This window comes from Moschus berezovskii, chromosome Y (assembly GCF_049115385.1).
Source record: "Moschus berezovskii isolate FMDL1 chromosome Y, NW_MosBer_1.0, whole genome shotgun sequence".
Taxonomy (NCBI): domain Eukaryota; kingdom Metazoa; phylum Chordata; class Mammalia; order Artiodactyla; family Moschidae; genus Moschus; species Moschus berezovskii.
The window spans coordinates 38,358,902-38,385,676 of NC_142489.1; positions in this window are offsets into that span (position 1 = coordinate 38,358,902).

Below are 26,775 nucleotides of genomic sequence, written 5' to 3' on the forward strand. Positions count from 1 at the left end.
CCCCGAAGCTCCTAGGCTGCGGCCTGCTCTCTGGACAGTGTGCTGGGTGTCGGGCGCCACCTGCCGGTCGGTCGCTTTTTCAGATGGTCCTGTGGAAAAGGGGGCGGGGGGACCACGGATGGAGCAGGCCAGGGCCGGCTAACTCTGGAATGCCCTGGGGCTGTGGAACGAGGCTGTCTGGGAGGGGCCCCTTGGGCCAGAGGTCAAGAGGGAGGGCGTGGCGGTGGGGGATGGGTAGCCACTTCGGCTTTTTGGTTTGGATTGGAAATGTCGTTTTGGAAAGTTGACTTCCATCTCTTGGGCCTCGTCCCTGGGCATGGGTGGGGGGAATCGTCCTTCTCCCGCCAAGGATTCCAAACAAAGCCACGACAGATCACGCGCATCCACTCGCTCCAGTCAGGTTCAGTGCCAGGATGCAAGGATCGAAGGTCGCCTGCTTGACAGGATGTGGCGCGCCGCTGCCCACACCCCACGATTTCAGGGGAGTGGTCTTGATCACGGAGGTGATTGAATGAGCTCAGAAAACACAAGCAAATGATGCGGAACACCCATGCATATACACGTTTTCCTTTGCCTGACTGTGTCTCTCTGTCTCTGCCAGCTCCCCCTCACACCCCCACACACTACAGGCACACCGCAAACACCCCCTGCCCCCACACACACACACAAAACACACGGCCCTGCACACCGGCCACACGCCACCACCACCCCCCACCGCCCACACACAAACTGCGTTGTGGTGTGAGTGGGGGGTATGGTGTTTACAGGTGGGCAGGTGGGAATGTGCGTGCACGGGTGGGTGTTTGGGGCGGGCGTGTGGCGGTGGCTGGGCTGGTGGGTTGGGGGCGGAGCGGGTGGGGGCGTGGCGGGGCGTGGCGTGGAGGACGGGGGTCCGGTCGGGTCGGGTCGGGTCGTGTAGGGGCGGAGACAGAGACACAGCCAGGGAATGGGCAACGCCCTTCTACACGCACACACACACACACGGCCCCACACACCACCTACGCGGCACCTGCGTGTGCCACAGACAGGATACACACAAACACACCGTGTGTGGCCCTTTCCCTCTCTTTCTCCTTCCCCTCCTCATCATCCCTCTGCCCTCGCTCCCCTCCCTCCACCTTCACCAGACAGGGTGCATTTCAGATGAGTCTGCCTGTTGTGAATACACCCTCCCTTGACCTGAAGATTTCTATCTACATTCGGTCTTGTCGCGCCTGTAACATGGGGTGGGCAGGCGTGCGTGCGGTGGTCAGACATCCTTGGTATACGCTAGGCATTTAGCTTTCTCTATGGAAGGTGGAAGGAAGTCTTCCTTCTGTCCCTCGCTGCAAGAAAGCAAACCGACCACAACTAAAAGCAACGGTGTTTGCCACTTGGGGCATACCTTCCACAGTCTCTACTGATTGACACGCCACCCACTTCACCGAGCAAATCCTAGAAGCCTTCCACAAAGCTCTTGCAAAATTCTTCAGAACTGTCAGTCTTCTCGTCTCCCACCATCATCGGGCGAGGTGTAGAGAACCGATGGCAAAACTGGAGGAATGGCTTCTTCCATGGGGTAGGATGAACTGAGGAGGAGGATGCTCAAGTGGATGCTTGACTTTTGTCCAAAAGAGGATTGGGGGCGGGACGGTCCACTCAGGAGGTCGGGTTGAACATGGACATGTAAACTGTACATCGAAACAATCAACAAGCGCCTTCCTATGCCAGCCGAGGAAAACAGACTTATGATCTTGCATGAACCTCCTCTAAAGGAAAAGAATCTGAAAACCTGAAAGGAACACGATTTTGCAAACCCACTCTAGACTTCATTTCTGCCATAACGGTGGTGTCATGTGCATATCTGAGGTGATCGATATTTCTACCGGCAACCTTGATTCCCGCTTGTACTTGCTCTACCCCGCGTATCTCATGATGTGTACTCAGCATATAAGTTAAATAAGCAGGGTGACAATATACAGCCCCGATGGACTCCTTTCCCTGTTTGGAACCAGCCTGTTGTGTTCCATGCCTAGTTCTAATGTGACTTCCTGACCTGCAGAACTACAGTTGTCTCCTGTTTTTTTTTTTTTTTTTTTTTAATTCCCTAACCTGAGTGAAAAGCGAGAGAGACCGAGAGAAGATGGAGGGGCAGGCGGGTATGAAAAACGACATATAGTCATAAAAGGACCTACTGTTCAAATCTGTTGCGCTCCAGATACAGAGAGGAAACAAAGGACAGGAAGGACACAGCGTTTCACATGTGGGTTTTGACAGATGGACACATCTGTCCCTCTGTCACTGCATACCACACCCCTGTCAGCAGAATGGAATCGTTTCTCTTTTTCTGTCTACCTGGTCCTTTCATACTTCAGAAACTCTCAGGGAGGATTCTTTTTTTCTTTCTTCCACATTTTTCAAAAGAATTTATTAAGAAAAGGGGGGCGGAGATTTATAGTGCAAAATCAAAGGAATGAAAGAGTTTTCCAGATAGCTTCTTCAGGACGGTGGCATCTGAGAAACATTTGCTGGGCCGACACCAAGTCGCACGGAGGTCCCAATGCCATTTTCAATCCCATTTCTATTGGCTGCTATTCCAACCAGCTCGAAACTTCCTCCGAAGAAAAGTCAGATTGCCTCCCGAAACCCCTCCCCAAGCTGCCTTTACGGCCCTTCCCTGCCTGGTCCCAGATTCCTCACCTAGGCTTTGGGTGAGGTCAGCCAGAACCTGCTGAGCGTTCTCCACTCTTTCAGTCACTCTACATTTATTTCTGTTGGGCTGGCTTGATCTACTGCCTTTGGTCAAGTTCCTGTTAGGGTCCGGAGTCGCCCTTCCCTCCAAGGAACAGAGGACACTCACGATAATGCAAGACACACGGCGAGGTTTATTTACAGGTAGCTGGGGTCCAAGCGTCTGACTGACGCAACGGGTTTCAACAAGGACCCCGAGCACTATAAGCCAAGGGTTTATATAGCATTTTTAAACCATAGTAGTTTCAAAGCATCCACACATAGTCATCTTTTTCACTTCAGTTCAGTCGCTCAGTTATGTCTGACTCTCCGCGACCCCATGAATCAAATCGCTCCAGGACTCCCTTTTCATCACCAACTCCCGGAGTTCACTCAAACTCATGTCCACAGAGTCCGTGATGCCATCCAGCCATCTCACTCTCGGTCGTCCCCTTCTCCTCCCGCCCCCAAACTTTGCCAGCATCAGAGTCTTTTCCAGTGAGTCAGCTCGTCGCATGAGCTGGCCAAAATATTACCGTTTCAGCTTTAGCATCAGTCCTCCCGATGAACACTCAGGACTGATCTCCTTTAGAATGGACTGCTTGGATCTCCTTGCAGTCCAAGGGACTCTCGAGAGTCTTCTCCAACACCACAGTTCAAAAGCATCCATTCTTCGGCGATCAGCTTTTTTCACAGTCCAACTCTCACATCCATACATGACCACGGGAAAAACCATTGCTTAGGTCGGTAGGTGCCCAGTATGCTACTGGAGATCAGTGGAGAAATAACTCTTGAAGGAATAAAGGGAAGGAGCAAAAGCAAAACCAATACCCCGTTGTGGATGTGACCGTTGATAGAAGCAAGTTCCAGTGCTGTAAAGAGCAAGATTGCATTGGAACCTGGTACGTTAGGTCCAGGAATCAAGGCAAATTGGAAGTGGTCAAATAGGACATGGCAAGAGTGAACATAGACATTCTAGGAATCAGTGAATTAAAGTGGACTGGAATGGGTGAATTTAACTCAGAAGACCATTATATCTACTCCTGTGGGCAGGGATCCCTTAGAAGAAGTGGAGTAGCCATCATGGTCAACGAGAGAGTCCGAAATGCAGTCCTTGGATGCAATCTTAAAAGCGACAGCATGATTTCTGTTCGCTTCCAAGGCAAACCATTCGATATTACAGCAATCCAGGCCTATGCCCCAACCAGTAACGCTGAAGAAGCCGAAGTCGAACGGTTCTATGAAGACCTACAAGACCTTTTAGAACGAACACCCAAAATAGATGTCCTTTTCATTCTAGGGGACTGGAAGGCAAAAGTAGGAAGTCTAGAAACACCTGGAGTAACAGGCAAATGTGGCCTTGGAGCAGGGCAAAGGCTAAGAGAGTTTTCTCAAGAGAACGCACTGGTCATAGGAAACACCCTCTTCCAACAACACAAGAGAAGACTCTACACTTAGACATCACCAGATGGTCAACACCGAAATCAGATTGATTATATTCTTTGCAGCCAAAGATGGAGAAGCTGTATACAGTTAGCAGAAACAAGAGCAGGAGCTGACTGTGGCTCAGATCATGAACTCCTTATTGCCAAATTCAGACTTCAATTGAAGAAAGAAGGGAAAACCACTAGACCATTCAGATATGACCTAGATCAAATCCCTTATGATTATACAGTGGAAGTGAGAAATAGACGCAAGGGACTAGATCTGAGAGATAGAGTGCCTGATGAACTCTGGACGGAGGTTCGTGACGTTGTACAGGAGACAGGGACCAAGACCATCCCCATGGGAAAGAGATGCAAAAAAGCAACATGGCTGTCTGAGGAGGCCTTACAAATAGCTGTGAAAAGAAGAGAAGCGGAAAGCAAAGGAGAAAAGGAAAGATATAAGCATCTGAATGCAGAGTTCCAAAGAATAGCAAGGAGAGATAAGAAAGCCTTCCTCAGTGATCTACGTAAAGAAATCGAGGAAAATAACAGAATAGGAAAAACAAGAGATCTCTTCAAGAAAATGAGAGATTCCAAGGGAACATTTCATGCAAAGATGGGCTCGATAAAGGCCAGAAATGCTATGGACATAACAGAAGCAGAAGATTTTAAGAAGAGGTGGCAAGAATACACAGAAGAACTGTACAAAAATGATCTTCACGACCAAGATAGTCACGGTAACGTGATCACTGACCTAGAGCCAGACATCTTGGAATGGGAAGTCAAGTGGGCCTTAGAAAGCATCACTCCGAACAAAGCTAGTGGAGGTGATGGAATTCCAGTTGAGCTACTTCAAATCTTGAAAGAGGATGCTGTGAAAATGCTGCCCTCCATATGCCAGCAAATTTGCAAAACTCAGTAGTGGCCACAGAACTGGAAAAGGTCAGTCTTCATTCCAATCCCAAAGAAAGGCAATGCCAAAGAATGCTCAAACGACCGCACAATTGCACTCATCTCACACGCTACTAAAGGCATGCTCAAAATTCTCCAAGCCAGTCTTCAGCAATATGCGAACCGTGAACTCCCAGATGTTCAAGCAGGTTTTAGGAGAGGCAGAGGCACCAGAGATCAAATTGCCAGCATCCGCTGGATCATGGAGAAAGCAAGAGAGTTCCAGAAAACCTTCTGTTTCGGCTTCATTGACTATGCCAAAGCCTTTAACCGTGTGGATCACCATAAACTGTGGAACATTCTGAAGGAGATGGGAATCCCAGACCACCTGACCTGCCTCTTGAGAAACCTGTATGCAGGTCAGGAAGCAGCAGTCAGAACTGGACATGGAACAACAGGCTGGTTCCAAATAGGAAAAGGAGTACGTCAAGGCTGTATACTGTCACCTTGCTTATTTAACTTATATGCAGAGTACATCCTGAGGAACGTTGGGCTGGAAGAAGCACAAGCTGGAATCAAGATTGCTGGGAGAAATATCAATCACCTCAGATATGCAGATGACACCACCCTTGTGGCAGAAAGTGAAGAGGAACTCAAAAGTCTCCTGATGAAAGTGAAAGTGGAGAGTGAAAAGGTTGGCTTGAAGCTTGAAGCTCAAGATTCAGCAGACAAAAGTCATGGCATCTGGTCCCGTCACTTCATGGGAAATAGATGGAAACACATTGGGAACAGTGTCAGACTTTATTTTCTTGGGCTCCGAAATCACTGCAGGTGCTGATCACAGCCATGAAATCAAAAGTAACCTTTTTACATACAGTAATTTTCCACACTCTGCACACAGCTGTACATCTCTGGTTTGCGTCACCTCGCGGTGGTTTAACGAGATAAGCCCACCCTGGCCCTTTGACCTATTTGCCTGATCTCTGTGTCACAACCGCCCTTATTCTGGTGTTTAAGATTCACTTGTTTTTCAAGTTGCTGTCTTCCTAGGACTCCTCACTCATCCTTGGCCAACAAACAATTCCAGGGATCTTTACACAGCCTTACTCAAAAACAATTCTGGGAATCTTTACTTAAAACAACCTTATCTCACATGGAGTCACTTTGGTTCTACCAGCAGCAGGCGGCAAGCAAAGTACAGAAGCAAAAATGCATTGAGGGAGCGTTGAGTTCTACATGAGGTTCTACATTGCCTCTTTTTCTAAGCCTACATCTGAACTTGATCCTTCTCCTGTTGGGAACAACTTCTTGAGCAGTGTCTCTGGCCGCTCCCTGCCCCCGTTAGTCCAAGGCTACTTTCTCCCCCAGACAGAACTCTGCACCCCCGTCCAGTCCAACCTCCCACTTAACTTCCAGGTGGCTCTAGTTCTCAGCGAACCCATCTGGATGGTGGTTGAGTCGCTAAGTTGTGTCTTGACTCTTGAGGCCTCATGGACTCTAGCCCACCAGGCTCCTCTGTCCATGGCATTCTCCGGGCAAGAACACTGCAGTGGGTTGCCATTGCCTTCTCCAGGTCAGGGAGGATTCTTGTCTCCTTGGCGACAGTGATTTCCCCACGTTCCTTAGGGGCCCAGAGGATGTTTCTGGGAAACGGGGATACACGCTTCTGGGATCGGAGAGTCCTGTGCTAGCTACTACGTGTGTCTGTTCCTTTGTGTGTGGCTCCTCACCCGAAAGGGGGACTGGGTCCTGACATTTTCCAACTTGCCTCCGATCCCTGGGGACAAGCCTCTCTGGGGGGAACGTGTCTCACTTTCTCTTGCCCTGCGGATGGAAGCTAGAGGACTTGGGGAACATTTCTGACAGAGCTTCCCTGGTGGCTCACACCGTCAAGAGTCTGCCTGCGATGCAGGAGACCCGGGTCCCATCCCCGGGCCAGGAAGGTCTGCTGGAAAAGGACACGGTAACCCGCTCCAGGATCCGACTCGGACGTCTAGCAATCTCCTGGACTGACTCCCCCTCCACGGACTGGTTTACAATCCACTCCAGGGATGAACCTGTGTGTTTCCTTGGTTCCCCTACAAGTGCCTCTGAGGAGAAAATATGTACCTGATTGATTGCAACCCAGGCCTGCTTTCCCGAACCCGTCCCTCGACATCACAGCCTCCTGAGAGGAGATACGACAGATAACTGTTTCACTGAACGGAGGATCTGTGCTCAGAAACTCTTTCCACGACATGGAGGCCCGTACTAACTAACCTATTTGGTCCCTCCCTCCTTCCTTCCCTCGTTCCTTCCTTCTTTCCTTCTGGGTGGGTCTCCCCATTCCTTTCCTTTTTCTTCTTTTTCTCTCACGTTCAGGCATGCACACACACACACACACACACGCGCGCGCGCGCTGTCTCTCATGTACGCACGTACATGCACGCACTCACACACAGTCACCAGCTCAGCGTTTCATGGGTTCCAGGCAAGTGTCAGAGGAGGGAACTGCTGGGGTACGGAGAAGGCCGCTGTCCCCACCCCACCCCACGTGAGCATCCGTGCCCTGTAGAGTGTTTTGAATTCAAGTGACTTTAAGAAACGGCCAGCGCCAGAGGATCGCTCTGCCCCTCCTTCCTTTTCTGTCCCTCTGAAGGGAGGAAGAAATGAAAACCTTCTCCCACGGAGGGGAAAGATGTCAAGAGATGATGGCCGCTTTGGCCCACGTTCGTGATCCTCAAAGGCATGAGCGGGGTGTCCCGGGTTGCAAAAAGGAGGCGACTCCTTTGGCCTGACACAAGGCGACATTGTCCCTCAAACTCCCTCCCCACCCCCCAGCCCCCTTCCTCTGCGCGGTGCTGTGCCGAAGCGGGCAGCCTCAAGGTGGAGAAATGGAGACGTGGGGGGGATGGGGGTGGGTGGGGCGGATCACCATTCAATACAGAGAAGCTCGAGGCAAAGTCGAAGGCTCTGACTTGACTGGAATGCTTTCTGCATTTGAATGAAGCCTTCCGAGGAGGCCCTGCATAGGGTAGGGGCCCACAGACAATAGCCCCTGCCTGCCTGCCTGCCTGCATCCCTGCCAGCCTGCCAGCCTGCAGGCCCGCCTGCCAGGCTGAGGAGGCCCTCTGGCGGCGGCAGGGCCACGCCCCCGACTCCTGCAACTCGATCCCTTCAAGAAAACTTCTGCGGTGACTCCTGTCCACGGAATCATGCAAATTGGCCCTTTTCTGAATAAGGCCCGAGTCACAGCTCTGGCAGATTCTCTGAATCTCTTGACACCTGGATTGACCTGCACCCTCCCATCCTGTCAGATCCTTTGGACACGCTTGAAGAGGTCTTTGTCCTCGGCCAGAAAGCAAACCAAAAGATAAACAAATAAGTTTCTCTGTTTTTGGGAGTGGGGCGAAAACGATGCATGGCCGTGGGTTGGAGAGAAACCTGCTCGTCTCACACGCCTGAAGGCAGGAAGTTCTCAGTGGGACAGAACCTGCCTTCACTTCTCAGGGGGACTGGGATGGTCCCCTCGCCTCGCGCGCCCCCGACCTCTAGCCCCAGCTCCACACACACACACACACACACACACACAAACACACACACCGCCCCCGCCACCACGACAGACCCCCCGCTGTCCGCCCCCTCAGCTCCTCCCCCAGTCGTCCCAACCACACACCCCCTACCCCAAACCCTGGCCACCGAGGCGGGCCCGGGGAGAGGGATGGCTGTCTCAGCCCCGGTTCTGAAATGTCACTTGTGAAACTGCTCTAGGCCGAGATGCCAGATTGCTGTCCTGAAGCTTGGTGTCCGTCTCCATCAGCCATGCCCGAAAGGCACGGGAAATAATGGACAGCAGATAGCAAATGGACAGAAAACACAAAATGATCCTCCTTAACAAAAAAAGGCCATTTTTATGGATCCACGTACTGGTCGTTGGTATCCCCACTTGATGCGTGAGTCGAGCAGCATTGGTAGGGATTCTTTTTTATGAATGACATCAATAAACATATTGTACGAAGTCAGTATCCTCATAGATATATACACATCGAGATACGGATGTATTCTTCTTGAATGTACGGCTGACATAAGCATGGCTTGCCATGCAAAACCCCGAATCTGTGTCACCGTGAAATCCGTAGGGACGTTTCGCTGACAGTGATCCAGAAACCATCTTGGGACCTAGACAGGTATAGAGATCTGTGTCTGTCAAGATGAGAGAAGAGAACACAAGCGAGTTCACAGAGGTGAACTAGCGTCACGGTTCAGACGCGGGGCCGTGGACATGTCTTCACGAACCTGCCCAGGTCCTGGATCCCCTCTTGACCTTTTAAGGTCGCTCAGAGCACCGAGTTCTAAGGGCACATAGTCCTCGATCTAAATCCATGCTCCGAGCACTGCTTTTCCCGCTTGTCGCTCCATTCCAAATCCTCGTTTTGTCACGTGTGCATGCCATGACATACCTGGCAGGTGGGATAAGGAGCAAGCACTGTGCCTGTGTGGGGGGAGAGCGTTTAGGGAAGGGACACTCCGTTTCTTTCCTCCCCCAAGAATGAAGGCATCCTTCCTGTATCCTTCTATACTGCCTGTGCCGTCATCCACGTTCACGAACACCGAACGGCCACGGATGTGGATACACATAGGGATCGTCGATAATTCCACTGGATGCATGCATGGGATTCACACAGACTCGATTTAGTTTACCTTTGATAGGGTACCCTATCCGGAGAGATCACGTGGTTGGGTCAGAAAACTAACCCAGAACGGAACCAAACCCGAACCCCACAACCACGTCGAGGGAGTGCTGAACCAGTGGCACTCGCCCATCCTATGAGGTGACCCAGATGGTGAAGGAGCGTTTGTTCTCACGTATGGACGTCGAGGTTTGAAGGGTCACTTGCCAGTGACGCAGATGCCACACGAGTGGCCGGAGATGTTTCTCCATAGGATCTCTCGGGATGTCTCAGCAGCCGGGTGCAGGGGCACCCCGGGAGGTCCGATCCACCGAAAGGTCCGGCGTGCGGGGCAGGCACAGAACGTTTTCTTTCAGGGCCGAGTGAGGAGAATTCAGGGGTGCATTCCTCCATCCCCACACTTCTTGAAAGGGGTTCCACGTAGCATTCTGTAATGCCAGGCGATGGAGGGACAGGGCACGTGGTTACAAACGTCTGGCTGTAGGAATTTGTTGTCTTTGGCGACTGCTCACCACGTAAGTCAGGGATGGATACACACAAAGGTTGGTTTCTTTTGGACTATGAGCCCACCTCTGTTCGTGTGTGTGTGTGTGAGAGAGAGAGACAGACAGAGAGAGGCCTTTGTGGGTCTAAAGCAAGAAGCACTGAAGACTTTCTTTAACTCAAATATTTCCCTTCATTTCAGTCATGATGGTCCCATGATTTGGAGGACGACATTGAATGTTGCAGGGTAGATGATTTTAGAAGGCCGTGAAGGGGCTTCGCTGCCTGGTGGTCCAGTGGTTAAGAATCCACCTGCCGATGAGGCACGGGACAGGGTGTTTTCGATCGATCCCTGATCCGGGAAGATGCCCCTGGGCTCCGGGCAAGTTCAAGACAAACCTACAGAACGGACCATGCCAGGCGTGAAGGCGAGGGCAGACGGGGGACTCTGGGCGAGGAGGACTGACACGGACTGGCACTGCCGTCTCCGTCCGTGTGGGTGGGTAGGTGGGTGGTGGCCAGCACGCTCCTCTGGGGCAGGATGTTCCTAGGACCGTTGGGAGCACGTGGGAGGAGCAAGGGAGCGAAGGGAACTTTCTGTCCTCTCTGCTCCATTTTCCCCCATTCGGAACCCTCATCTGCTCAAAGAGGGGCTTCATCCTATGGAAAGACGAACCCACACGTGAGTGCACCTCCTTTCTGGTTCACTTGGAATCTGAAAGCGTGACGGTCAGATTCACACAACTCTCTGGATCTCTGTTCTGCCTGAGATCCCGGCCTACGACTCAGTGGAAGAACACACGGAGCCGGATGAGATCTCCCTCTGCACGGCGGCTCCAGTGTGCACACATGTCGATGGCAACGGCCTGTGGACATTGCACCGAGAGCCTCACCCCGGTGTTTCAGATGCCTGTGTCCACATTGGGTGAACGGTTCTAAGTGCGGGAAGCCCAAATCTTGCCACGGCCTGTTCGATCTGCAGGGCCTCTGCAGAGAGAACGAACGTGCCGGGTCTCATGACCGATCGATCCCCTCTTCGGAGCCAGCCTGGTGCCTGATCTGTTTTACAGGCCACAGGCACACACTGCCTCTGGGGAGTTGTGTTCCTCCTCCTCCTCTTTGTCGCCACCCATCCCCCCACGTGCACGCTGCTCCCCCACCCCGCCTGGCCCCGGCCCATCCGGGTCTCCCCTACCCGTGGAAAAGCCCAGGAAAAAAGGGCCCCAGAACGACGCAGCCGAGAAACAGCGGAAGTCCACTCGGATGCGGTGAGGAGACACCTGAGCATACCTGGGGCTACACCGCCACCATGTGGGGTGGTGAGAGGCCAGTGCGAGGATAGCTCCAGAGTTCAGAGGAGGCGGTAGTGGAGCAGGAGGGAGAGAGGGAGGCGGCTGGTAGGGGTGGGTTGGGGGGGATATGGGGGGCAGGCCGACACTGTCTCAGGGCGCTGACGTGGGGGAAAATGTTCCCCTTTGGAAGGTTGCTCCGAAGAGAGAGTTCCGGCGGGCGGGACATTGAGAGCACAAAGGGCTGCGTTGTGGAGGCTGATCTTAAAGCTGGGAGTGGGAACCACCCATACGTAGGAAAGACACCAGGCCGAGAAGGCAAGACAGATTCTCTACAAAAGGGATTCGGATGCCTTTCTGTCAAGGTTTTCCGTAATCAGACTATCATGGAAATCCATCCATCCGTCCATCCGTCGCTCCGTCCATCCAGCATCGTTTCGCTCCTGTTCTGTTCTCTACATTTTTAACGGCGAGTGAGTGAGAGAGTCTGTGAAGTTTAAAAGGATTTTTGAATGTCGCGGGATCATGGTACTTTTCAGTCGTGGATGAACAGGAACGTGACGGCTTCTTTGGTCAGCTTCAGCTTTCAGGGTTATCCTGATCTCCCCCGTCAAGTGAGGCCTGTGTGTCGCTGTGTGCTGGAGGACACCGTGCTCTCCACATCTTGATCTTGGACTGAACAAAACCACTATTGGGAGTGTGTTCCTTCGCTTCATTTCCTTTCCCTATGGCACTCACCTGACCGTCCTGTCCACTCTTTGGATACTTTATCTCCCCCTCCCCCTCAACGCAATCGGTCCTTTACTTTCTGCTCATTCTCACACTAGTTTCTCTTCCCCCCTGCCCCCCCAGGACAAGTCCCACTCGTCTCAAATTGACGTCTAACTGACTGACAACGTTTTCTTTGGCGTGCCTGCCTGCCTTCTTTCTTTCCCTTTTTTTTTTTTCATGTTTATTTTTTGTTCCCCCATGAATGTTCAGCTGTACAGGCAACTGCTTATTGTAGTGCATGACACCGCGATCCCCAGGAAACCTCTAGTTCGTGATGGCCCGTCACCGCTTGGTGTCCCAGCAAACGACCTTTGGTGTCATGAAGTGCCCGTGACTCATTTGTCTAGTAATTGGACGGTTGTGCCGCTTTGTCTGTCTCCCTCACCAGTGGCACTCACTCATTCTCTCCCCCAACCCGCCCCCACCCACGACCCTCCTCTGGCTAACACCCCTGTGTTCCTTTGTGGTATCTGTGAGCCTGCTTATGTTTTGTTCTGTTCTGTCCACAGGGTATCGTTTGGTAGATTCTGCATGGAAACGACGGATCTGAGGTATTTCATTTAGCATCATAGCCTCTGAAGGTCTCTCCAAGTTCCTGCAGACTGTGAGATTTCATTCCCTTCTGGTGGTTGAGTCCCATTCCTGTGTGGGGCTGGGGTGGGGTGGGGGTGGGGGTGTCTGCCTGCGCGTGCGCACTGTGCGAGCACATGAATAGATACAGGCGTAGGCACACAGACAGAGAGTTCGATCATTATGTGTGTACGGATGTCTACCTAGGTATAGGTGTGGATCCCACACATACACACGTATGTGTTTATGTTGGGTTGGGTCGAATGGGGAATCTTTGGTGGAGTGTTCCGAAGGATCACAGGACTCTTTTCCCTGGTGCTGTGGTTTCTCTCTGTGTGAGGGGCCAGGTGATGAGAGCTGATAACTCTGAGTCCACCCACATATGAGCGTGTGTATTCATGCCTGTGTCTATCCGTATACGTATGTGTATATATGCGTCTGTATATGGATATACACCCAAGCGTACACGCCCCCTATAAACGCCTAGGCATACATGGGCACACACAGACACATGCGTTTTCGTGAGCATGCCCTTCTTTCGTATTTGTTTATACGCATGTGTGCACGCATATATAGACGTGAATATGCGTGCGTATACATATGTACACGCGTATATGCACTTGTGTATAGATTCTCTCTCTCTCGCTCTCTCGCTCTCTCTCTCTCTCTCTCTGACTTTTAAGGTGCCAGAGCAGTTCTACGACTTGACTTTCCTGCCTACCCGGTGGTTTTGTTTCCTATCGTTTCTGTTCGACTTCCAAAAGGTATTTATTCATTTAATTGGCTGTTGTCATGGAACCCGGGGTTTATTTAGTGGATCCCTATGGACTCGGTCCTCCTCACCACCACGCCCCTCCCCTCCCCTCCGCCCCCCAACCCCCGCAGCTCTGGCACCCTCGACCCGCCTTTCCGGTGTTTGTGGCCAGCTAGTTTGAAATCCATGTTCTCTTGACCTCAAGTGCACTTTCCCCACCCACCCGCGCATGCTTGTGTTTGTCGTCTTTGGACATTGTCAGGGTCTCTACCCAGGTTGAGTTTTGTTTTTCTCTTGTTGGGGGTCCGAGTGTCTTCTCCCTTTCCTTTCTTGCGCCTGGGCTTGCGTGTCTGTGTCTGTGTCTGCTCTGGAAAGTCTTGCTTTGGTCTCTGAGGAGCGCTTGCCTGGTTTCGCTTTGCAGGTCAGTTCGGTCCCTTCCTCCCTCTTTCGGGGGAGGGGGGCCGGGGCAGCCCGGGATGTCACTGGGCCCCTCTCTCTGAAGACCCCACCCCGAGACCCCGCCGCCGGCGTCTCCGTGGAATGTCCCACCAGCACCCTGGTATCGCGTGGGGGAGTGCGTCTCCTTCGGGGCAGCCTCCTGAGGAGATTTTTCCCAGCTCGTCTCCCTTCTTCTGCAGCCGGGGTGGCGTCGCATCGCGTCGCTCGGCAGCCGAGGCTTCGGGGCCGAGCTCGGGCGTTTGGGCGGCCGGCGCTGTGGCGTCCTCGGCGGCCGGCGACAGCGACCCGTCCTCGGGACGTGCGAGCCGGTTGTCGGGAGCCACCTGGCGTCCGCTTTTATATTGTCCCTCCCCTACGGAGCTTCGGCGCGGCCTTCAGGGGATTGTGATTCAGCCCCCGAGCTCGAGGCAGAGCTCTCTGAGGCCGGCTACACTGGCGGTGACAGTCCCCGTGGCGCCGAGGCGTAGGGACGTCCTGCTGTCACCCGAGATTGGTACTATAGTCTTCTGAGGAGGGTGACTTGTGGCGGCGCTGCGAATCCGGGCTCTGGGGAGTCCTGACTGGGTCGACCAACATCTCCCCGTGCCCCTCTGGCCGCAAGGACGGACCGGACGGACCCTAGCTGGGCCGGGCTCCCGCCTTGGGCAGGGAGAGGGTCTTCCCTGCCCGGAAAGCCTGCACTAGGACTCGGCGGTCCGGCCTCCTCCTGGGCCACCCTCAGGAGCGTTCGCGTCGCCCTCAGCCACGCTCCGGATGTGGGGACCCGCCCTGCGGAGTCGTGAGAGGTGACCTGGAGAGGCCGGCCGGCGCGGGTGTGTGTGCGGTCCACCTCTCCACCCCCACCCCCACCCTCACCCAAGGCGTCTCCCGGTACACATGCTTTTTCTTTGTCAAAGTCCCGATAGGTCCGCAGACGTGGATGGACCGGACCCTGCTTCCGCGGGTGGAGGGGGAGGGCGCGCTCCACCCTTCAGCATGCCCTCGTGTGTCTCGGTCGTCGGACATGACTTTTTCTCACCCCGCCCCAACTCCCTGAATCCCGGTCAGGAGGTGGGGACCGGCTCCAGCCGTCCTGGGTGCCGTTTCTAGGACGGTCTGGGCCCCAGGCGCAGTCCCTGGTCGGGGCCCGCTCGTCTCGTTGGGGGCGCCTCGCCAGCGGTTCTTTTGTATTTTTGCCCATCGAAGCCAAATCCCCGTTTGGAGAAACGGACGGACCGGTAGACCTACCCGTGTGGGTGAAGCGGGGAGGGTGTCTCCCCGGCCAGCTCTCTCTCCTTGGGTGTTGGCGCCCCCAATTTGCCACCATGCGCCCCCTCCCCGAACCCCCCACCCCGGTCGACCAGATGTCCCCCAGCCCAGACAGCCGGGTCTGGTGTTGATGTGATAGTGCTGGACAGGTGGCTGGGTCAAGGTTCCGGGGCCCCTCCCTGCGAGTTGTGGGTGGGCCCCGCTGTCTTCTGCTGTCATTTTGTCGCCCTTAATTGGCCTTTTTTATGACCAAGTTAGTGCTGACATGCTCGTCTCTGTTTGGTGTCTACCTCTGAGGACTTTGGGTCTCTGGATGCACGCAGGGCTCTGGGCCCTTTGGGCCGCCGGCTGGCGCCTGATTCGGCCCTTGCCGCTGGAGCCGCCCGCCTGGGCCTGTGCACCGGCTCCTAGGTGACGTGCCTGGCTGACCCAACTGGATGGTGCTACCTCCGGCCTCTGGGCGACCCGAGGGCGGCGGGGTGAGGGGGTGTTGGGTCTTCTACCCTGTGCACTTCCCCGCTGAGGACATCTGGTGGTGGCTGGGACGACCCCTGCCCCGTAAGCTCCGTGCCACGTGTCAGGCGTTGTCCTGGGGGGGTCGTTGGCCACTCTCTCCTGAGGTGTGGTGGGGAAGGGGAGGTGGCAGCTGAGGCTGAAAGCGGGCCCCTCTGGTGTCGGTCCTCATCGTGCCTGCCCCCGCTCTGCCTTGGTTCACCTGGGATCGATGTGGTGTGGTCGTGCTCTCCCGGGCCGAGCCTTAGCCATGCCGGACGAGGGACGAGCGTTCCCGGTGGACGTGCCCGTTCTTCTCGGTCTGTCCGCGGGACCCCTCGCCTGCCCTTCCCCTCTTCATGCCCCTTGGGGAGGGTGAGGAAGGCAGGGTTTGGGTGCAGTCTCTAGCCCTGACCTTCTGTCTCCTGTCCTCCCCTGCTGCCTCGGGGTGTCAGTCGGGGGCCCGTTGGTCTTCTTGACACAGCAGATGCTCTCACTTCACCTCCCCTGCGGTGGGGAAGGCTGTGCCGCTGCCGCGCTCGCGTGCCCCGATGGGTGTGTGTGCGTGCCTCGTTGTGCCCCTCGGTGGTGCCCCTGGAGCGCTCTAGGTTGTCCCTCAGGGGCCTGAGGCCAAGCGTTGGTGTCGTTTCCCTTAAACCGGTGTCCTCCTCGGGTCCCCGCCTCGGTGGCGAGTATGTCCCGTGAGTTGGCTCTCTTTGGGGGGGGGTCGAGACGGGAAGAGAGGGGGCGTCCCTGTTCTCTCTCGTCGTGGAGGCTGACGGAGGAGGGGCATTGCAGGGGGCGGGGCGCGGGCTCCGCTCCGGCCCTGACCATGCACAAGCCTCCCGTGTGGGTCGTCAGCTTGCCTGTACCGCAGAGCCCTCCCGCCCAGCTGAGGGCTTTGGTGGCTCATTGAGTGCCTTCCCGGGCCTGAAGGGGAGACGCTTGGATGAGGGGCGGCTCGCCCTCAGTGAGAAAGCCTTCTCAAGCGATCCGAGAGGGAGCCTTGGGGTATCGGACCCCCCATCTGCTGCCCCTCGCGAGTGTGCAGTGGGGCCACCATGGCGACTGCCAGAGCACGTAGGTGCGGAACCGCCCCCGTGTGTGGGTGGCGGTGGGATTCCGTGCTGGTTTTCCTGGTGGCCCGGCCGCGTTCCCAGTGTTTTCTTGTCCCTGGGTGGCACCCGCGCCCCTGTCCTTCGGCCTCCGCCGTGTGTGCTTGCTGGGCCTTCCCCGCCACTACCGGTCTTCCCTCCTCGTCCGGCGCTCGCCACCGCCTGCCCTCCCTTTCCTTGTCTGGGACGGAGCTGACCTCGCCTCACTTGGGTGTCATCCGTCGGCCGGTGGCGTCCCCGGGCGGAGCAGTGCCCTCGGATCTATGCGAAAGGGGGGCAGGAAGCCCTGGCGCACAAGCATTCAGGGTTGCATGCGCGAGTCCCTTCCCTCTGTCCCTGTCAGTGGGGAGAGGGGGGATGGCACGTGGGCGTCTGTGAAGCCCTTGCGCTGTCCCTTTCTCCTTCGGCGGTGCGGGTCGACCAGCCGTCCCGCTACAATCGGTCTCTCGGTGCTGCCCATGTCCGGTCGACCGGCCGCCCCGCCGCCCTCGGCCTCGCTGTTCAAAAACCGTCAGGTCGACCAGCGGGCCCCACCACCCCGGGCCTAGCTGGGCAAGCCCGGCAGGTCGCCCAGCCGGTCCTGCCGCCCTCGGCCTCCCGGTGTAGCACCCGTCAGGTCGACCAGCGAGCCACACTGCACTTGGCCTCTTGGTGCTGCACCAGGCTGGTCGACCAGGTGCCCCGCCGCTCTCGGGCTAGCTGTGCAATACCGGCAGGTGGAGCACCCTGCCCCGCTGTCCTCAGCCTCCCGTTGCATCGCCTGTCTGGTAGACCAGAGGGCCCCACCGCACTCGGCCTTGCTGGGCAAGACCGGCAGGTCGACCAGCGGGCCTCACTGCACTTGGCCTCTTCGTGCTGCACCCGGCCAGTCGACCAGCCGCCCAGCCGCCCTCGGGATAGCTGTGCAAAGACCGGCAGGTCAACCAGCGGGCCCCATCGCCCTCGACCTCTCGGTGCTGTGTCCGTCCGGTCGACCAGTCTCCCCGCCGCCCTCGGCCTAGCTGTGCAAGACCGGCAAGTCACCCAGCCAGCCTCGGCGCCCTCGGCCTCCCTTTGCAGCGCCTGTCCGGTCGACCAGCAGGCCCCACCGCACTCGTTTTTGCTGGGCAAGACCGGCAGGTCGACCAGCGGACCCCACCGCCCTCGGATTCTCGGTTTTGCTCCCGGCCGGTCGACAAGTCGACTCGCCACCCTCGGCCTCGCTGTGAAAAGACCGGCAGATCGACCAGCGGGCCCCACCGCCCTTGGATTCTCGGTGCTGTGCCCGCCGGACGACCAGTCGCCCCGCCGCCCTTTGGCTAGCTATGCAAGTCAGGCAGGTCGCCCAGCCGGCCCCTCCGCCCTCGCCCTCCCTTTGCATCGCCCGTCCGGTCGACCAGCGGGCCCCACCGCACTCAGACTCCCGGTTCAGCGATGGGGCCCTCTGGTCGACCTGCCGGACTTTGCACAGCGAGGCCGAAGGCGGCGGGTTCTCATGTCGACTTGCCTTCTGTGGTCGTGTGTGCCTCAGCGGGCCCACCGACCAGATCCACCCACTCTTTGACGTTTCCGTTTTCTTGTTCAGATGTGTCGAGGTTCTTCCTTGCGGTTATGTGTGTGACGAGTACATGCTTCTGCTTTTCTTTGCATGGCCACAATACGAGTGCGTATTGCCAACCTTGAGGCCTATTTATTCGTGCCATTGTTGAAGGTTGTTTTTGCTGACAGCCGTCGTCGCGGGTCACCCGAGGTGTTTCTCCTGGAACAGCCAAAGTGTGGTGACAGGGAAGGGGATGATGGCGAGTTATTTATTCGGGGCGTGTTCTCGTGCCGCATGACGTTGGCCTGCGGTCGCCCTCGGATAGGTGTGCATTCCGCTGCCCCCAACTGGGTAGGGCTTGAAGAATCCTTCCCATCCCCTCCCATTCATATGTCTGTCGTACCTCACCCAGGGACGTTGTCCTGTCCTCTTCGTGACTGAGCGGAGAAACTGCGCCCTAGGAGGAGCCCCGTCTGGCAACGAACGCGTCCCCCCCGAAGCTCCTAGGCTGTGGCCGTCTCTCTGGACAGCGTGCTGGGTGTCGGGCGCCACCTGCCGGTCAGTCGCTTTTTCAGATGGTCCTGCGGAAAAGGGAGCGGGGGGACCACGGAAGGAGCAGGCTGGGCCGGCTAACTCTGGAATGCCCTGGGGCTGTGGAAGGAGGCTGTGTGGGAGGGGCCCGTTGGGCCAGAGGTCAAGAGGGAGGGCGTGGCGTTGGGGGATGGGTAGCCACTTCGGCTTTTTGGTTTGGATTGGAAATGTCATTTTGGAAAGTTGACTTCCATCTCTTTGGCCTCGTCCCTGGGCATGCGGGGGGAGAATCGTCCTTCTCCCGCCAAGGATTCCAACCATAGCCACGACAGATCACGTGCATCTACTCGCTCCAGTCAGGTTCAGGGGCAGGATGCAAGGAACGAAGGTCGCCTGCTTGACAGGACATGGCGTGCCGCTGCCCACCCCCCACGATTTCAGGGGAGTGGTCTTGATCATGGAGGTGATTAAATGATCTCAGAAAACACAAGCAAATGATGCAAAACACCCATGCATATACACGTTGTTCTTTGCCTGACTGTGACTCTGTGTCTCTGCCCACTCCCCCTCACACCCTCACACACCACAGGCATATCTCCCACACCCCCCGGCCACCCCCACACACACAACACACACGGCCCTGCACACCGGCCACACACCACCGCCCCCCCCACCACCGCCCACACACAAACTGCGTTGTGGTGTGAGCGAGGGTATGGTGTTTACAGGTCGGCGGGTGGGAATGTACGCGCGCGGGTGGGTGTTTGGGGTGGGCGTGTGGCGGTGGCGGGTCTGGTGGGTCGGGGGCGGGGCGGGTGGGGTCTTGGCGGGGCGTGGCGTGGAGGGCGGGGGTCCGGACCGGTCGGGTTGGGTCCGGTTGGTTAGTTTGGGGGCGGAGACAGAGACACAGCCAGGGAATGGACAACGCCCTCTTACACACAAACACACACACACACACACACACACGGCCCCACACACCACTCACGCAGCACCTGCGTGTGTCACAGACACGACACACACAGACACACCGTGTGTGGCCCTTTCCCTCTCTTTCTCCTTCCCCTCCTCATCGTCCCTCTGCCCTCCCTCTCCTCCCTCCACCTTCACCGGACAGGGTGCATTTCAGATGAGTCTGCCTGTTGTGAATACACCCTCCCTTGACGTGAAGATTTCTATCTACATTCTGACCTGTCGCGCCTGTAACCTGGGGCGGGCGTGCGTGCGTGGGGTGGTCAGACATCCTTGGTATACGCTAGGCATATAGCTTTCTCTGTGGAAGGTGGAAGGAAGCCTTCCTTCCGTCCCTCGCTGCAAGAAAGCAAACCGACTACAACTAAAAGCAACGGTGTTTGCCACTTGGGGCATACCTTCCACAGTCTCTACTGATTGACACGCCACCCACTTCACCGAGCAAATCCTAGAAGCCTTCCACAAAGCTCTTGCAAAATTCTTCAGAACTGTCAGTCTTCCCGTCACCCGCCATCATCGGGCGAGGTGTAGAGAACCGATGGCAAAACTGGAGGAATGGATTCTTCCATGGGGTGGGATGAACTGAGGAGGAGGATGCTCAAGTGGATGCTTGACTTTTGTCCAAAAGAGGATTAGGGGCGTGACGGTCCACTCAGGAGGTCGGGTTGAACATGGACACGTAAACTGTACATCAAAACAATCAACAAGCGCCTTCCTATGCCAGCCCAGGAAAACAGACTTATGACCTTGCATGAACCTCCTCTAAAGGAAAAGAATCTGAAAACCTGAAACGATCACGACTTTGCAAACCCAATCTAGACTTCATTTGTTCCATAACGGTGGTGTCATGTGCATATCTGAGGTGATCGATATTTCTCCCGGCAACCTTGCTTCCCGCTTGTGCTTGCTCTAGCCCCGCGTATCTCATGATGTGTACTCAGCATATAAGTTAAGTAAGCAGGGTGACAATATACAGTCCCGATGGACTCCTTTCCCTGTTTGGAACCAGCCTGTTGTGTTCCATGCCTAGTTCTAACTGTGACTTCCTGACCTTCAGAACTACAGATGTCTCCTGTTTTTTTTTTTAATTTCCCAACCTGAGTGAAAAGCGAGAGACCGAGAGAAGATGGAGGGGCAGGCGGGTAGGAGAAACGACATACAATCATAAAAGGACCTACCGTTCAAATCTGTTGTGCTGCAGATACAGAGAGGAAACAAAGGACAGGAAGGACACAGCGTTTCACATGTGGGTTTTGACAGATGGACACATCTGTCACTCGGTCACTGCATACCACACCCCTGTCAACAGAATGGAATCGTTTTTCTTTTTCTGTCTACCTGGTCCTTTCAGACTTCAGAAACTCTCAGGGAGCATTCTTTTTTCCTTTCTTCCACATTTTTCAAAATAATTTATTAAGAAATGGGGTGGGGTGGGAAGATTTAAATTGCACAATTAAAGGAATGAAAGAGTTTACCAGATAGCTTCTTCAGGATGGTGGCAACTAAGAAAGATTTGCTGGGCCGACACAAAGCGGCACGGAGACCCCAATGCCATTTTCAATCCCATTTCTATTGGCTGCTAACCAATACAGCTTGAAACTTCCTCCGAAGAGAAGTCAGATGGCCTTCTGAAACCCCTCCCCAAACTGCCTTTACGGCCCTTCCCTGCCTGGTCCCAAATTCCTCACTTAGGCTTTGGCTGAGGTCAGCCATACCCTGCTGAGACTTCTCCATTCTTTCAGTCACTCTACATCTATTTCTATTGGGCTGGCTTGATCTGCTGCCTTTGGTCAAGTTCCTGTTAGGGTCTGGAGCCGCCCTTCCCTCCAAGGAACAGAGGACGCTCAAGAGAATGCAAGACACACGGCGAGGTTTATTTCCAGCTAGATGAGGTCCAAGCGTCTGCCCGACGCAACGGGTTTCAACAAGGACCCCGAGCACTCTAAGCCAAGGGTTTATATAGCATTTCTAAACCACAGTAGTTTCAAAGCATCCACACATAGTCATCTTTTTCAGTTCAGTTCAGTCGCTCAGTCATTTCCGATTGTCCGCGACCCCATGAATCACAGCACGCCAGGCCTCCCTGTCCATCACCAACTCCCGGAGTTCACTCAAACTCATGTCCACAGAGTCGTTGATGCCATCCAGCCATCTCATTCTCGGTCGTCCCCTTTTCCTCCCGCCCTCAACCTTTGCCAGCATCAGAGTCTTTTCCAGTGAGTCAGCTCGTCGCATAAGCTGGCCAAAATATTGCCGTTTCAGCTTTAACATCAGTCCTTCCGATGAACACTCAGGACTGATCTCCTTTAGAATGGACTGTTTGGATCTCCTTGCAGTCCAAGGGACTCTCGAGAGTCTTCTCCAACACCACAGTTCAAAAGCATCCATTCTACGGCGATCAGCTTTCTTCACAGTCCAACTCTCACATCCATACATGACCACGGGAAAAACCAAAGCCTAGGTCGGTAGGTGCCCAGTATGCTACTGGAGATCAGTGGAGAAATAACTCTAGAAGGAATAAAGGGATGGAGCAAAAGCAAAACCAATACCCCGTTGAGGATGTGACCGTTGATAGAAGCAAGGTCCGGTGCTGTAAAGAGCAAGATTGCATAGGAACCTGGAATGTTAGGTCCATGAATCAAGGCAAATTGGAAGTGGTCAAATAGGACATGGCAAGAGTGAACATAGATATTTTAGGAATCAGTGAATTAAAGTGGACTGGAAAGGGTGAATTTAACTCAGATGACCATTATATCTACTCCTTTGGGCAGGGATCCCTTAGAAGATGTGGAATAGCCATCAAGGTCAACGAGAGAGTCCGAAATACAGTCCTTGGATGCAATCTTAAAAGCAACAGCATGATTTCTGTTCGTTTCCAAGGCAAACCATTCGATATTACAGCAATCCAGGCCTATGCCCCAACCAGTAACGCTGAAGAAGCCGAAGTCGAACGGTTCTATGAAGACCTACAAGACCTTTTAGAACGAACACCCAAAATAGATGTCCTTTTCATTCTAGGGGACTGGAAGGCAAAAGTAGGAAGTCTAGAAACACCTGGAGTAACAGGCAAATGTGGCCTTGGAGCAGGGCAAAGGCTAAGAGAGTTTTCTCAAGAGAACGCACTGGTCATAGGAAACACCCTCTTCCAACAACACAAGAGAAGACTCTACACTTAGACATCACCAGATGGTCAACACCGAAATCAGATTGATTATATTCTTTGCAGCCAAAGATGGAGAAGCTGTATACAGTTAGCAGAAACAAGAGCAGGAGCTGACTGTGGCTCAGATCATGAACTCCTTATTGCCAAATTCAGACTTCAATTGAAGAAAGAAGGGAAAACCACTAGACCATTCAGATATGACCTAGATCAAATCCCTTATGATTATACAGTGGAAGTGAGAAATAGACGCAAGGGACTAGATCTGAGAGATAGAGTGCCTGATGAACTCTGGACGGAGGTTCGTGACGTTGTACAGGAGACAGGGACCAAGACCATCCCCATGGGAAAGAGATGCAAAAAAGCAACATGGCTGTCTGAGGAGGCCTTACAAATAGCTGTGAAAAGAAGAGAAGCGGAAAGCAAAGAAGAAAAGGAAAGATATAAGCATCTGAATGCAGGGTTCCAAAGAAAAGCAAGGAGAGATAAGAAAGCCTTCCTCAGTGATCAACGTAAAGAAATCGAGGAAAACAACAGAATAGGAAAAACAAGAGACCTCTTCAAGAAAATGAGAGATTCCAAGGGAATATTTCATGCAAAGATGAGCTCGATAAAGGCCAGAAATGCTATGGACCTAACAGAAGCAGGAGATATTAAGAAGAGGTGGCAAGAATACACAGAAGAACTGTACAAAAATGATCTTCACGACCAAGATAGTCACGGTAACATGATCACTGACCTAGAGCCAGACATCTTGGAATGGGAAGTCAAGTGGGCCTTAGAAAGCATCACTCCGAACAAAGCTAGTGGAGGTGATGGAATTCCAGTTGAGCTACTTCAAATCTTGAAAGAGGATGCTGTGAAAGTGCTGCCCTCCATATGCCAGCAAATTTGCAAAACTCAGCAGTGGTCACAGGACTGGAAAAGGTCAGTCTTCATTCCAATCCCAAAGAAAGGCAATGCCAAAGAATGCTCAAACTACCGCACAGTTGCACTCATCTCACACGCTAGTAAATGCATGCTCAAAATTCTCCAAGCCAGGCTTCAGCAATATGCGAACCGTGAACTCCCAGATGTTCAAGCAGGTTTTAGGAGAGGCAGAGGCACCAGAGATCAAATTGCCAGCATCCGCTGGATCATGTAGAAAGCAAGAGAGTTCCAGCAAACCATCTATTTCGGCTTCATTGACTATGCCAAAGCCTTTGACCGTGTGGATCACCATAAACTGTGGAACATTCTGAAGGAGATGGGAATCCCAGACCACCTGACCTGCCTCTTGAGAAACCTGTATGCAGGTCAGGAAGCAGCAGTCAGAACTGGACATGGAACAACAGGCTGGTTCCAAATAGGAAAAGGAGTACGTCAAGGCTGTATACTGTCACCTTGCTTATTTAACTTATATGCAGAGTACATCCTGAGGAACGTTGGGCTGGAAGAAGCACAAGCTGGAATCAAGATTGCTGGGAGAAATATCAATCACCTCAGATATGCAGATGACACCACCCTTGTGGCAGAAAGTGAAGAGGAACTCAAAAGTCTCCTGATGAAAGTGAAAGTGGAGAGTGAAAAGGTTGGCTTGAAGCTTGAAGCTCAAGATTCAGCAGACAAAAGTCATGGCATCTGGTCCCGTCACTTCATGGGAAATAGATGGAAACACATTGGGAACAGTGTCAGACTTTATTTTCTTGGGCTCCGAAATCACTGCAGGTGCTGATCACAGCCATGAAATCAAAAGTAACCTTTTTACATACAGTAATTTTCCACACTCTGCACACAGCTGTACATCTCTGGTTTACGTCACCTCGCGGTGGTTTAACGAGATAAGCCCACCCTGGCCCTTTGACCTATTTGCCTGATCTCTGTGTCACAACCGCCCTTATTCTGGTGTTTAAGATTCACTTGTTTTTCAAGTTGCTGTCTTCCTAGGACTCCTCACTCATCCTTGGCCAACAAACAATTCCAGGGATCTTTACACAGCCTTACTCAAAAACAATTCTGGGAATCTTTACTTAAAACAACCTTATCTCACATGGAGTCACTTTGGTTCTACCAGCAGCAGGCGGCAAGCAAAGTACAGAAGCAAAAATGCATTGAGGGAGCGTTGAGTTCTACATGAGGTTCTACATTGCCTCTTTTTCTAAGCCTACATCTGAACTTGATCCTTCTCCTGTTGGGAACAACTTCTTGAGCAGTGTCTCTGGCCGCTCCCTGCCCCCGTTAGTCCAAGGCTACTTTCTCCCCCAGACAGAACTCTGCACCCCCGTCCAGTCCAACCTCCCACTTAACTTCCAGGTGGCTCTAGTTCTCAGCGAACCCATCTGGATGGTGGTTGAGTCGCTAAGTTGTGTCTTGACTCTTGAGGCCTCATGGACTCTAGCCCACCAGGCTCCTCTGTCCATGGCATTCTCCGGGCAAGAACACTGCAGTGGGTTGCCGTTGCCTTCTCCAGGTCAGGGAGGATTCTTGTCTCCTTGGCGACAGTGATTTCCCCACGTTCCTTAGGGGCCCAGAGGATGTTTCTGGGAAACGGGGATACACGCTTCTGGGATCGGAGAGTCCTGTGCTAGCTACTACGTGTGTCTGTTCCTTTGCATGTGGCTCCTCACCCGAAAGGGGGACTGGGTCCTGACATTTTCCAACTTGCCTCCGATCCCTGGGGACAAGCCTCTCTGGAGGGAACGTGTCTCACTTTCTCTTGCCCTGCGGATGGAAGCTAGAGGACTTGGGGAACATTTCTGACAGAGCTTCCCTGGTGGCTCACACCGTCAAGAGTCTGCCTGCGATGCAGGAGACCCGGGTCCCATCCCCGGGCCAGGAAGGTCTGCTGGAGAAGGACACGGTAACCCGCTCCAGGATCCGACTTGGACGTCTAACAATCTCCTGGAATGACTCCCCCTCCACGGACTGGTTTACAATCCGCTCCAGGGATGAACCTGTGTGTTTCCTTGGTTCCCCTACAAGTGTCTCTGAGGAGAAAATAAGAACTTGATTGCTCGCACCCCAGGCCTGCTTTCCCGAACCCGTCCATCGACATCACAGCCCCCTGAGAGGAGATACGACAGATAACTCTTTCACTGAATGGAGGATCTGTGCTCAGAAACTCTTTGCACTACATGGAGTTCCGTACTAACTAACCTATTTGGTCCCTCCGTCCCTACTTGCCTCGTCCCTTCCTTCATTCCTTCTTGGTGGGTCTCCCCCTTCCTTTCCTTTTTCTTCTTTTTCTCTCACGTCCAGGCATGCACACACACACACACACACACAAACACGCGCGCGCGCGTGTGCCGTCTCTCACATACGCACGTACATGCACGCATTCACACACACAGTCACCAGCTCAGCGTTTCATAGGTTCCAGGCAAGTGTCAGAGGAGGGACCTGCTGGGGTCCGGTGTAGGCCGCTGTCCCCACTCCACCCCACGTGAACCTCCGTGCCCTATGCAGTGTTTTGGATTCAAGTGATTTTAAGTACCGGCCAGCGCCAGAGGAACGCTCTGACCCTCCTTCCTTTTCTGTCCCTCTGAAGGCAGGCAGAAAAAAAACCTCCTCCCACGGAGGGGAAAGATGTCAAGTGATGATGGCCGCTTCGAGCCACGTCCGTGATCCTCAAAGGCATGAGCGGGGTGTCCCGGGTTCCAAAAAGGAGGCGACTCCTTTGGCCTGACACAAGGCGACTTGGTCCCTCAACCTCCCTCCCCACCCCCCAGCCCCCTTCCTC